This window comes from Chlorocebus sabaeus, chromosome 26, assembly GCF_047675955.1.
Source record: "Chlorocebus sabaeus isolate Y175 chromosome 26, mChlSab1.0.hap1, whole genome shotgun sequence".
Taxonomy (NCBI): domain Eukaryota; kingdom Metazoa; phylum Chordata; class Mammalia; order Primates; family Cercopithecidae; genus Chlorocebus; species Chlorocebus sabaeus.
In genome coordinates, this window is record NC_132929.1 from 25,008,171 (window position 1) to 25,020,261 (window position 12,091).

Sequence of the window (12,091 nt, forward strand, 5' to 3'; positions counted from 1 at the left end):
TATCCCTCAGCCTTATTTTAGGGGAAGTGGATGTGAGAGCTGTTCTCCTGCCTCCTTGCTTGGCAGCTTTGCCAATAAATTTTTTCTCTTTTGCAAAACCCATGTCACAGTGATTGATTCACTGTGCATGGGCAGAACAGACCTGGACCTCAGTGATAACAGAATGAAGCTTCAGGAGGCTTTGCTGTCTACCCTGTATGCCCTAGAGATAGTCTTTGGAGTATTCTCAGAGTTGTTTCTGAGCATCTCAGGCTTAAGGTGAAATGCCCATTATATACATAATGCTAATTGTATAACAAGTAAAAGGAAGCTAGGCAGAAAGCTGTGGCCAGAATCTCCTACTTTATACACTAAAATTCACTTAGTTTTTAATCCTAAAAACTAAATTATTGAAATAAGCTTATTGGCATGTGGCCTAATCTGATCTTAAGGCAGTTATATTCTGTTTAATGTTTACCTTTGCCTATATGTAAAATATTTTAATGTTAGATTCGTAGTTTACCCAACATCCATGTATCAAAAAGAATTATTTTAAGTTTATAAGCACGTGACTTATTCTATAGGAAATAACATTGTTGGAATCTTACCCAGATTCTAAATGGCCTATAATTATATGTAAAATAGGATTGCAATTCTAGTAAGTTTCACTATTTAATACATCATTAGCAGCAGTTTTGTAGTATACTCAGGAAATTAAGGGAACAGGGCAATTGAAAACATTAACACTTGTTCAAGTAAAATAATTCAACAAAATTGCCAGGATTTTATTAGGCATCGAGACATAAAAAGAAGTAGAGACATAGTGTTTTGCTGTTAAGAAATTAGTAATAATGAGAAGTGACAACAGTGTTGAAATAGGAGACAGAAGAACTATAAAATTTAGGAATAAAGACTGTAATAGCTTAGTGATCTGTGCTTTTAGTGCAGGGTTGTTTAAAAGTGGATGAAGGTGCTTCTTCATTCTACTATAGCATTCTATGCATAGGACAGATTACTGATGACCCTACTTCTGTCTTTGCTATTGGATTGCTTAGCACCCTTGTACTAGTACCAGTGCTGGTATGTAACAGCTATTTGGTAAAACAAACAGCAAATGTTTACTGTTCTTTGCCTACTGAATAAGTATTCTTATTAGTATCTAGGTGCAGTTGAGTTACAGATTTCATCCTGAGAAGCTTAGTTATTATCACAAAATTAATTAGTTTTTGCTGTATTGTTTAAGAAGTCAGAGAAGTATTGATAACCTTCAATGAAAACTTCCATTAAAATGGATAATATTGGCTAGGCATGGTTGCTCACGCCGGTAATCCCAACACTTTGGGATGCTGAGGTGGGTGGATCACCTGAGGTCAGGAGTTCAAGACCAGCCTGGCCAACATGGTGAAACCCTGTCTCTACTAAAAATATAGAAATTAGCTGGGCACGGTGGCAGGTGCCTGTAGTGCCAGCTACTTGGGAGGCTGAGGCAGGAGAATCACTTGAACCTGGGAGGCAGAGGCTGCAGTGAGCTGAGATTGCGCCATTGCACTCCAGCCTGGGTGATAAGAGCGAAACTCTGTCTCAAAAAAAAAAAAAAAAAAAAAGGGTTAACATAAAAAGTTTTAGTGCTTCAAATGATCAGCTTTAGTTATCTGGAAAATTTAATTATGGGCCACAGTTCACTCCCCGGTAAGGCTAGATAAACAAGTTGTTGATTTATAGAAATTCCAGCATTTTCATAATTTATGTCCTTTAACAGAGACAGCTCCAAGAGTTGCTTCATTCAACCCCTCTACCCTCCACAAAGCTATTCCAAATAAATATACAAACTTTGGGTTTGCTTTACAAATACATGTTCAAGACAAGTTCCTTAGCTCTCTGCTTGAAACTTAATTGAATATACAAGTCCTTCATATAAAGATAGAATTTCTGGAACTCCCACTTTGAAATTTGATATATCACTAAAAAAACAGAAAACAGATACATGTGAGGCAACCACAAAAAGGAGCCAATTTCATTTTTCCTTCAATAAACAGGACTTTAGCTCTAAACTAGAATATAGGTTTCTACTTTCTGAAATTTTAGAGCACCTCACAGAGGTTGGAAGTGATTTTTGTGGGGTGAATGCATGGTAATAGAGTAGGTTTTGTTTACTTTCTCCTTTGCCTGTCCACCTCCTAAGAGAAGAGTAGGTTGGGAGAACACAGAATTATCATCTGATCAATATTTACTTGAGGTATTGCTTTTGAGTCCTAAATTCCAAGCATTCAAAAGGTTTGGCTTTTCCACCTGATGTTATTGACCAACAATATTTATGGCAAGAGGGTTTTTACCCCAGCCTTTGATAATCATTTAAACTATTTGAAAATGAAGTTTTCTTCTCTTATTTGATACAAATGTGGCTTTACCACATTTCTCTTAAATTGAACAAACCAAGCTATTACTAACTCTCCAGAATGAGAATTCATATTTCCCCCCTTATTTTTCTGTTGAGTCATGTTTATAATCTAAAGCCCAAATTGTGCTTTAAAAAATGATGTAACTCACTCCCTGGAACCTGATTACCTAAAGCAACTTAAGTCTTTGATTTAATTCACTGGTTAGTGTTAATAACAAGTTGGTGATTTGTAGTCTGTATCTTGTGTATTTTATTAAAATAAAATCCCTAACCAGAACTTAAACTGAGTTGTAAGAAAAAATAGCCAGATATTACATTTTTAAAATTGTCTCTGGCTCAAGGTGGCTGACAATACTTACAATACTCATACTCATTCATGTGAAACAAAATCCCTTTGTTCATCAAGTTCTTATAAAATTATTATTTTCATTTTCATTTTAAAACTCAATCTCCCCTCTTAACTGGCAGAGTTTATAAAAGGAATAAACTATCAATTTACTCATCAAAGTTTAGAATAGCTTCAAGTGTAAGCCATCTAAAAATAAAATAAAATGTCTTTCTCTTTTCTAAGAGCAAAATTTAAATACTTGGTATATCCTTTATTTTACTATGCCTTCCCAATATTTTTATGCTTATACTCTATTACTTAAGTTTTAAATGCATTTTTAAAAATCTGAAATTGGTTCTTTTATGGAATCCCTGGGGGCCAAGTAGAGGAGTTATTAGGTTATTTTAGGTATTTGATATATGGTAGCATCAATGGGAATTAAGCAGAGATTCACTGATCAGAAATATTCTAACTGTAAAAAGGCAATCACAGACTTTTAGACAGAGGTAGGTTACTAATAGTCATTGACCTCTAGTGACCTCTGGGCTTATACAGACAGTGACTAGCTTTTTTCTATGGGTTGAAACCATGTGTATGGATCAAAATGCTGCATGTTGCTGAAAGTATTTTTCTGTAAGCAAAAACGACAAACAAAACAAAACAAAACACAGAATAACCCAAAACTAGAATGAAAGGGGAAAAAAAAATCTCACCAAAACAAAATGAGAGGGAGAATTTAAGAATTTAGATGGGAAAGTAACTTTGTTGGTAACTTTGTTGGATGGATGAATAAGGTAATATGTAAACTCTTAAGCCCCTAAACTTCTAAAATTAGAAGGCTGCACGTGACAAAGTAAAATACAGTTCTGTGTGTGTTGGCTGTCTGATATCCCTAGGTGGCATATCAAGTTCTATAGAGTAAATCAAACTTTTCTTCTTATTCAAGGCAGTGTTGTTCATAGTACTTTCTGTGACGATGGAAATGTTTGACGTTTGCATTGTCCAATAGTCACATATGGTTGATGAGCACTTATACTTAATTTTATTAATTTAAATAACCACACATGGCTAGTGGCTACCCTACCGGACAGTGCAGGTCTAGAATGATGACAAACATCATAAATACCTGTGTGCGCATACTTATATCTCTATATTTTCCTCTAAATAATATATATTGCATTTTGGGTAATGTTGTAAAAGTATCATTGACTGTATCACATACTAATTCTCGATCTATTAAACACTGTTAAGTTTTTACTTGGAGATGCTACCAAGGTTATAAGAATAGTGGGGGAAAGCAAATAGTTTAAACTGTCTTTTATGGGCTAGTTCCACAAAACTGAGCTTAAAAGTAAGAACAAATCGTTCATCTCTTAAAACAACAGATTCAGAACCCCTATGAGGGTACTGTGATTTGTCTTTTTCCATAATCTAATTTTTTACTTTGGTGGGTCTTCCTGCACCATTTGCCTTTTATAATCCCTAACACTCAGGAAGCTTCTCTCTGATTTGCTCCAGGGTGAATATGACTTTTCCTTTCCTAACAGTGCTCTCTGAGATATGTAAGCCAAAGACAAAGTGAGCTGGGCCAACAGTAGGGATAAATGGGAGTGAGTAAGTACAAAGGAGAGACTACTGATAGGCTCATCCTAATCCACTGCATGGAACAGGTTTCTCTGTGTGCATCACATTCCCCCTTAAAAGCATGTTATTAAGGCCACCATGTACCGCTAAGCACATACATGCTACACAGTTCTTAGAGGGACCACACTGGCCAGTGCATAACCTACTCAACCATATGCTGTGGTTTGATCTCTATAATCAATGAATTTTTCTCATTCTCTCCTATAGAAATTACCCATTGTGTAGATCATTTATTTTTGTTAGCCTTGTTTGCAATTATTTGAATTCATGTAGTAGAGAAATAAGAACTGCATAGGTACAGTGTGTGATTATACACTGGTTCTATATAAATAAAATATTTAGAGTTTTAAATGTCTTCCACACAATGCAAAAATGACTACTAGCTATGGAATTGTTAGTTTAATTCAGTACTTAGCCACTCCTTTTAGATCATGTTAAAGTCTTTCCCGGATGATACGGAAAGAAGATATGGCCAATTCCGTCCAAACTCTAGAGCATGCAACTCTAAGTCATGACAGCAAATGAGATCTTACCATAGGATAATGTTGATTTTTTTCTAAAACATGTAATTCCCATATAGTTTTTTAAAATCTGCTTCCATCTAATCGACTACTGGAGATCTAGAAGAAAAGTAGTGAGCAATCAATGGATTGTTTTCTCTGTGGTGGTGAGAACTGAAACTAACACACATACTGTCCCAAGTTGGGTTTTCCGGAAAGTGGACCTAGAGACAGAGATCAGCGTGTAGGACGCTTATTTGAGTGCTCTTGGAATCACCACCTGTGGTTTCAAGGGAATAAAGTAACATCGGGCAGACAGAAAAGTTGAACTGTGATAACAGTTCCAATGGATGTCTCAGCTGACCCTATAGTGGGTCTGAAGCTCAGATGACCCTTCAGAATTGTTCTGAATTGGGGCCAAAGGGCCATATCTTTATATTTCACCTTAATCAGTGGATGTGGGCTAGCTTGGGAAAGGAATATGGTCTAGTTGTCTACCGCTATATAACAAACAACCTCAAACTTAGGGGTGTAAAACAACTCTGATTTGTATTATTACCTCTGTAGTTCCAGGTGTTGACTGGGCTCAGCTAGGCTATTCTAAGATGGAGTCTATCATGTAGTTGAGGTCAGTTGTTGGCTGGGACTGGAGTCATCTCAAAGATTTCCTCATTTATGTGTCTTGGGCTGATACTTGCTGTGGCTCATCCTCAGCTGTGACTGCTAACCGGAACATGGACTCTCCATATGGTCTGAACTTCTTACTAATACAGCAGCTAGTTCCAAGACCAAGCATCCCAAGGGCAAGAGTGAAACAGGCAGAAGCTGTAAAGCCATTTATCACCTTGTCTCGAAGTTACGAAGTCACACTCTAATGGTTGAGGAAATGACAAAAGACTGTCCAAATTCAAGGGCAGTGGACATTGGTGCTATCTCTTGATGGAAGAATTGGTGAGGTCACATGTAACAGGAGCATTTGGGAAGGGCAATATTGTTATGGCCTCTTGAAAAATATAATCTGCCATAGGACTCACCTTAAGTAAGTCCACTATCATCAGCTGAGGAAATGCTTGTAGGGTATTGGTAGCCAAGGATCTTCTGCCTTCAGTATTGTCCCAACCCAGCAGCTGAAGAATGTCTTTTATTTTTCTTTATCTAGGCTTCAGAGCATCTACCGTATTTATTTTCCTGTTCCTGTGTTATGCATAATTTTTTGTCTCTATGTTTAACAATATTAAGAGTAAGCAAAAATAACTTACTTGCTTGCTCCAGAACATCCTTTTCCCTGAAGATAAGACTGCGAACAAACTAAAATAGCTTGCTCATCACAGTTCACTTGAAGACCTTTGCTCCACTGGTCCCTCCAATCCAAAATTATAATATCATAACCTCTACCGAATCCCAAGTGCCGTTCCCTATCTTGCAAAGCCTGCCTCAAAATCACCTACCTCAGGTCTTAAAACCCCATAAATATCCTCCTGGAATTTCTTGGTTTTGAGACATTCCTAAAGCTCTGTTATATTGGTGTTCTGTCTTACTGCAATCAGTGTATTCAACTTAGCTTTGCTTGGTCAACAAGTTATTCTGGTAGTCTTTTAGGGGAGTCAACAGCAGACAATGGCAAAAACAGTATCTAAGTATTCTTTTTCTTAGTGCAGCTTCAGAAGAACTTGGTTCTATGGTGAGCTGACAAAATGAGGATGTCATCATTTCAGCGAAAAATGGAAATAGTTGCCAATTCAGCCACTGATAGTGTGGGAAGTCAAATTCCTCCAACAAAATCATAGGGACTTGACATTTATTTAGTCCAATTCATCTGCTTAATATGAATGGAGAAGAGGCTCAAATTTGGGCTCAAATTAGAGTAAATTATTTTCCTATACTGCTGAAGAGTCCTCTTCAGTGCAATCAAAGGTTTTATGTTTCCTCTCTGATCCTCATCTTTCTTCTTCCTTTCTGTTTGGGATCACACCGTGTCTCCATTTTTCCTCTTTTCAGACAATTAGAGGAAGTATCAATTCTCCATCATATTTTGGCAGAGGGAGTCTTTTATCTCTGTGTTGCCACAGGATTTTTAGGCCTGTATGTTTTGAACAAAAATGTATTTTTTAAAGATCTCATTTTTCATCAAGTTAACTAACATGTGCTTTCTATTATCTGAAAAATCTCATTAACGGATAATTTTATGACATTCACACCCAATTTTTGAAGTTGAAGGAAAATGGAAAATAAGGGTTTTTTCTTTTGTAAAATCTCATAAATAACGGAACAAACTTTCTTGCAGTATAGGCTGTCCTATTCACTTCACCCAGAGTATTTTAGAAGGACTGAGGGGAAAAAGATATTTTACCTTGTATATATTGGAAAAAATAACTAGATGGGAGGGTTCTGGATTTGATGTTTTTTTCAGATATTTGCATTTCAGCTAATTTATCCTTTTAAAAATGTGATTGCATTACCAGGTTCTTGCCATATATTAATTAAGTAGTCATTGACTTGAAATGAAAAATACAATTGATAGTCACTTTGGTAACAACTTACAAGTTGTTATTCACATATTGGTTAATGGGAAAAATATGTGTGTTCATGTGATGAAGATTATTGGAAATCATTATATAAATAATGGTAAAAAGAATACAGAGCTGGTGACGCTTCTGGAGTCTCAGAGTTCTTTTTTTCACTGTTGACAATTTTCTTCTCCCACATCACAGATAATTCACAACAGATTATTTCTTTGCATAGCTTTTATTTTTATGCTAGGGTAAGTGCTGATATATCCCACATTATTTTCAATTGTTGAGTTTAAACAAATCATTCCTGGACACTATTTACATGTTTAAAAAGTCTGCGTATGCATGTGTGATAGTGGAAGCATGTGTTTATAGTAACAATATACTCATTATGACACTACACTGAGTTCAGATTTTTATAAACTGCAACAAAATGTGAATGTTTAAAACTCATGTTACAAATACAGATATGGCTTATACACTTTTCTTTTTAACAAGACCCATGCAGACTACACCAACATTTTGGCTCTGAGTTTTCAATTTTTTAAATAATTTTCATTTCGCATGTTAAAAAGTTATTAAAATTTTGGGTATTCTTTGGTTAGCTTAGTCTCAACACCTAAAGGGCTTGAGGTGGCTTATAAAAATATAGACAAAGTATAAAGGGAGAATTAAGAGTTCTAAATATATTTTATCCAATATTCTGCAGTTTAAAGATACACCATGCATTCAGCTCTAAATCCTAGCTAGACATCAAAGTTTTTCTTCTGTTTTACTCATAATTCAAATATTAAGTGATCGAGTTTTTAATAAAACTCAAAAGATCATTCAAAAATTATATTTAAATGTTCTGCTAATGAATTAGTGTACATTAACTAGTAATCAAGTTTATTACTTTATAAATATACATTTAAAATCATGTCAGAAGACATAAGCACTCCTGTGATGTGAAATTTCATTGACTCCCTCCAGTCCTCTCCATACATACCTCCAATCTACTCAATGTTTACATGTGAATCCTTACACATTGACAATAATGTCATCCTCCCTCTTGTGATTTAGGCAAATCACTCCTTATCAATAGAAATATTACCTGTGGGGTTGCAGAATGCGAAGGTTTTGGTTAAAGAGGACAAAATTTTAGTTAGGAGGGATAAATGATAAGTATTTAAGGTGATGAATATGTTAATTAGCTTGATTCCGTCATTCTACAATGTATACATACATCATAACATCACTTTTTACCCCACAAATATATACAATTATAATTTGTCAATTAAAAAATTAATTTACAAACAAAGTAAAAAGTATTGCCTATGGTGTAAAATTATTTTTTTAACTTTTATTTTAGGTTCAGGGGTACACGTGCACGTTTGTTACCTAGGTAAATTGATGTTACAAGGATTTGATGTATAGATTATTTCACCACCGGGGTAAGAAGCATAATACTCAGTAGGCAGTTTTTTGATCCTCACCCTCCTCCTTTCCTCCACCCTCAAGTAGGTCCTGGTGTCTGTTGTTCCCTGCTTTGTGTCCACATGTACTCAATGTTTAGCTCCCACTTATTAGTGAGAACATGTGGTTTTGGTTTTCTGTTCCTGCATTAGTTCACTTAGGTTAATGGCCTCCAGCTCCATCCATATTGCTGCAAAGGACATGATCTTGTTAGTTTATAGCTGCACAGTATTCCTCAGTGTATATGTACCACGTTTTCTTTACCTAGTCCTGTTGATGGGCATCTAGGTTGATTCCTTGTCTTTGCTATTGTGAATAGTGTTGCAAGGAGCATATGCGTAAATGTATCTTCCTGGTAGAATGATTTATATTCCTTTGGGTATGTACTCTATAACAGTATTGCTGAGTTGAATGGTAATTCTGCTTTGAGTTCTTTGAGAAATTGCTAAACTGCTTTCCACAATGGTTGAACTAATTTACATTCCCACCAGCAGTGTATAAGCATTCCTTTTCTCTGCAACCTCTCCAGGATCTGTTGCTTTTTGATTTTTCCATAGTAACCATTCTAACTGGTCTGAGATGGTACCTCATCGTGACTTTGATTTGCATTTCTCTAATTATTAGTGATGTTCAGCATGTTTTTATATGCTTGTGGGTACGTGTATGTCTTCTTTTGAAATGTGTTCATTCATGTCTTTTGCCCACTTCTTAATAGGGTTGTTTGTTTTGTGCTTGTTGATTTAAGTTCCTTATTGACATAGTTTGGTTCTGTGTCCCCACCCAAATCTCATGTTGAATCGTAATCCCCATGTGTTGGGGGAGGGTTCTGGTGGGAGGTGATTGGATCATGGGGGTGGATTTCCCTCCTGCTGTTCTCATGATAGTGAAAGTTCTCATGAGATACGCTAGTTTAAAAGTGTATGGCACTTCCCCCTTCACTCTCCTACCACCATGTGAAGAAGGTTCTTGCTTCCCCTTCACCTTGTGCCATGACTGTAAGTTTCCTGAGGCTCCCCAGTCATGCTTCCTGTCAAACCTGCAGAACTGTGAGTCAGTTAAACCTCTTTTCTTCATAAATTACCCAGTTTCAGGTAGTTCTTTATAGCAGCATGAGAACAGACTAATACACTTACAGATTCTGGACATTGGATCTTTGTTACATGCATAGTTTGCAAATATTTCTACCCATTCTGTAGGTTGTCTGTTTACAGAGTAAACCTTTTGCTGTGCAGAAGGTCTTCAATTAGATTTCATTTGTCAATTTTTGTTTTTCTTGCAGTTGCTTTTGGCATCTTTATCATGAAATCTTTGCCATTTCCCATGTTCAGAATGTCCTAGGTTATCTTCCAGAGTTTTTTATAGGTTTAGGTTTTACATTTAAGTCTTTAATCCATCTTAAGTTGATTTTTGTATGTGGTGTATGGAAGGGGTCCAGTTTCAATCTTTGGCATATAGCTAGCCAGTTTCTCAGCATCATTTATTGAATAGGGAGTCCTTTCCCCATTACTTGTTTTGTCAACTTTGTTGAAGGTTAGATGGTTGTAGGGTGCAGCATTATTTCTGAGCTCTCTCTTCTGTTCCATAAGTCTTTGTGTCTGCTTTCATATCAGTGCCATGCTGTTTTGGTTATTGTAGCCTTGTAGTGGAGTTTGAATTTGGGTAACATGATTCCTCCAGCTTTGTCCTTTTTGCTTAAGATTGTCTTGGCTATTCAAGCTTTTTGGTTCAACATAAATTTTAATATAGTTTTTCCTAATTATGTGAAGAATGTCATTGGTAGTTTGATAGGAATAGCACTGAATCTGTAAATTGCTTTGGGCAGTATGCCCATTTAAACGGTATTGATTCTTCCTATTCACAATCATTGAATGTTTTTTTCCATTTGTTTGTGTCATCTCTGATTTCTTTGAGCAGTGTTTTGTAATTATTATTGTAGAGATCTTTTGCTTACATGGTTAGATGTATTCCTAGGTATTTTGTTCTTTTTGTGGCTATTGTCATTGGGAATGCAGACTTGATTTGATTCTCAGCTTGGATGTTGTTGGTATGTGGGAATGCTATTGATTTTTGTACATTGATTTTGTATCCTGAAACTTTGCTGAAGTTGTTTATCGGCTTAAGGAGCTTTTGGGCAGAGACTATTGGTTTTTCTACATGTAGGATCATGTTGTCTATAAACAGGGATAGTTTAACTTCCTCTCTTCTTATTTGAATGCCTTTTACTTCTTTCTTTTGTCTGATTGCTCTGGCCAGGACTTCCAATACTATGTTCAATAGGAGTGTTGAGAGTGGGTATCCTTGTCTTGTTCTGGTTTTCAAGGTGAATAGCTTCCAGCTTTTGTCCATTCAGTATGCTGTTTGCTGTGGATTTGTCATAGATGGCTCTTACTATTTTGAAGTATGTTCCTTCAATGTTTAGTTTGATGAGGGTTTTTATCATGAAGGGATGTTGAATTGTATCAAAAGCCTTTTTTGCATGTATTGAGATAATCTTTTGGGCTTGTTTTTAATCCTGTTTCATGTGATGAATTACATTTATTGATTTCCACATGTTGCATGAACCTTGTGTCCAAGAGATAAAGCCTACTTTGTCATGGTGGATTTGCTTTTTGACATGCTGCTGGATTCAGTTTGCTAGTGTTTTGTTGAGAATTTTTCCATCTATGTCCCTCAAGCATATTGGACAGATGTTTTCTTTTTTTATTGTGTCTGTGCCAGGTTTTGATATTAGGATGATGCTGGCCTCAGAATGAGTTAGGAAACTGAGTCCCTCCTCCTAAATGTTTTGGAATAGTTTCAGTAGGAATGGTACCAGCTCTTCTTTATACATCTGGTGGAATTCAGCTGTGAATCCATCTGGTCCTGGGCTTTTTCTGGTTGGTAAGCTTTTTATTACTGATACAATTTCAGAACTTGTTATTGGTCTGTTCAGGGATTCAGTTTAATCCTAGTTCAATCTCAGTAGGTTGTATCTTCCAGGAATTTATCCATTTCTTGTAGGTTTCTAGCTTATGTGCATAGAGATGTTTGTAGCAGTCTTCAGGTTGTTTGATATTTCTGTGGGGTTGGTAGTAATGTCTTCTTTGTCATTTCTGATTATGTTTATTTGGATCTACTTTTTTTTCTTTATTAGTCTAGCTAGCAGTCTATCTGTATTATTCTTTCAAAAAACAAAATCCTGGACTCATGATCTTTGGTATTATTTCTCACATCTCAATTTCCTTCAGTTCGGCTCTGGTTTTGGTTATTTCTTATCTTCTGCTAGATTTGGGATTGG

General features: G+C 36.0%; 1 protein-coding gene across 1 annotated transcript in view; it reads right to left on the reverse strand.

Annotated features, from left to right (window-relative positions):
* The window catches only part of FAM227B (family with sequence similarity 227 member B), a 521,377-nt gene that overhangs the window by 22,960 nt on the left and 486,326 nt on the right, over positions 1–12,091 (reverse strand). The gene's annotated exons all lie outside the window — the stretch shown is intronic.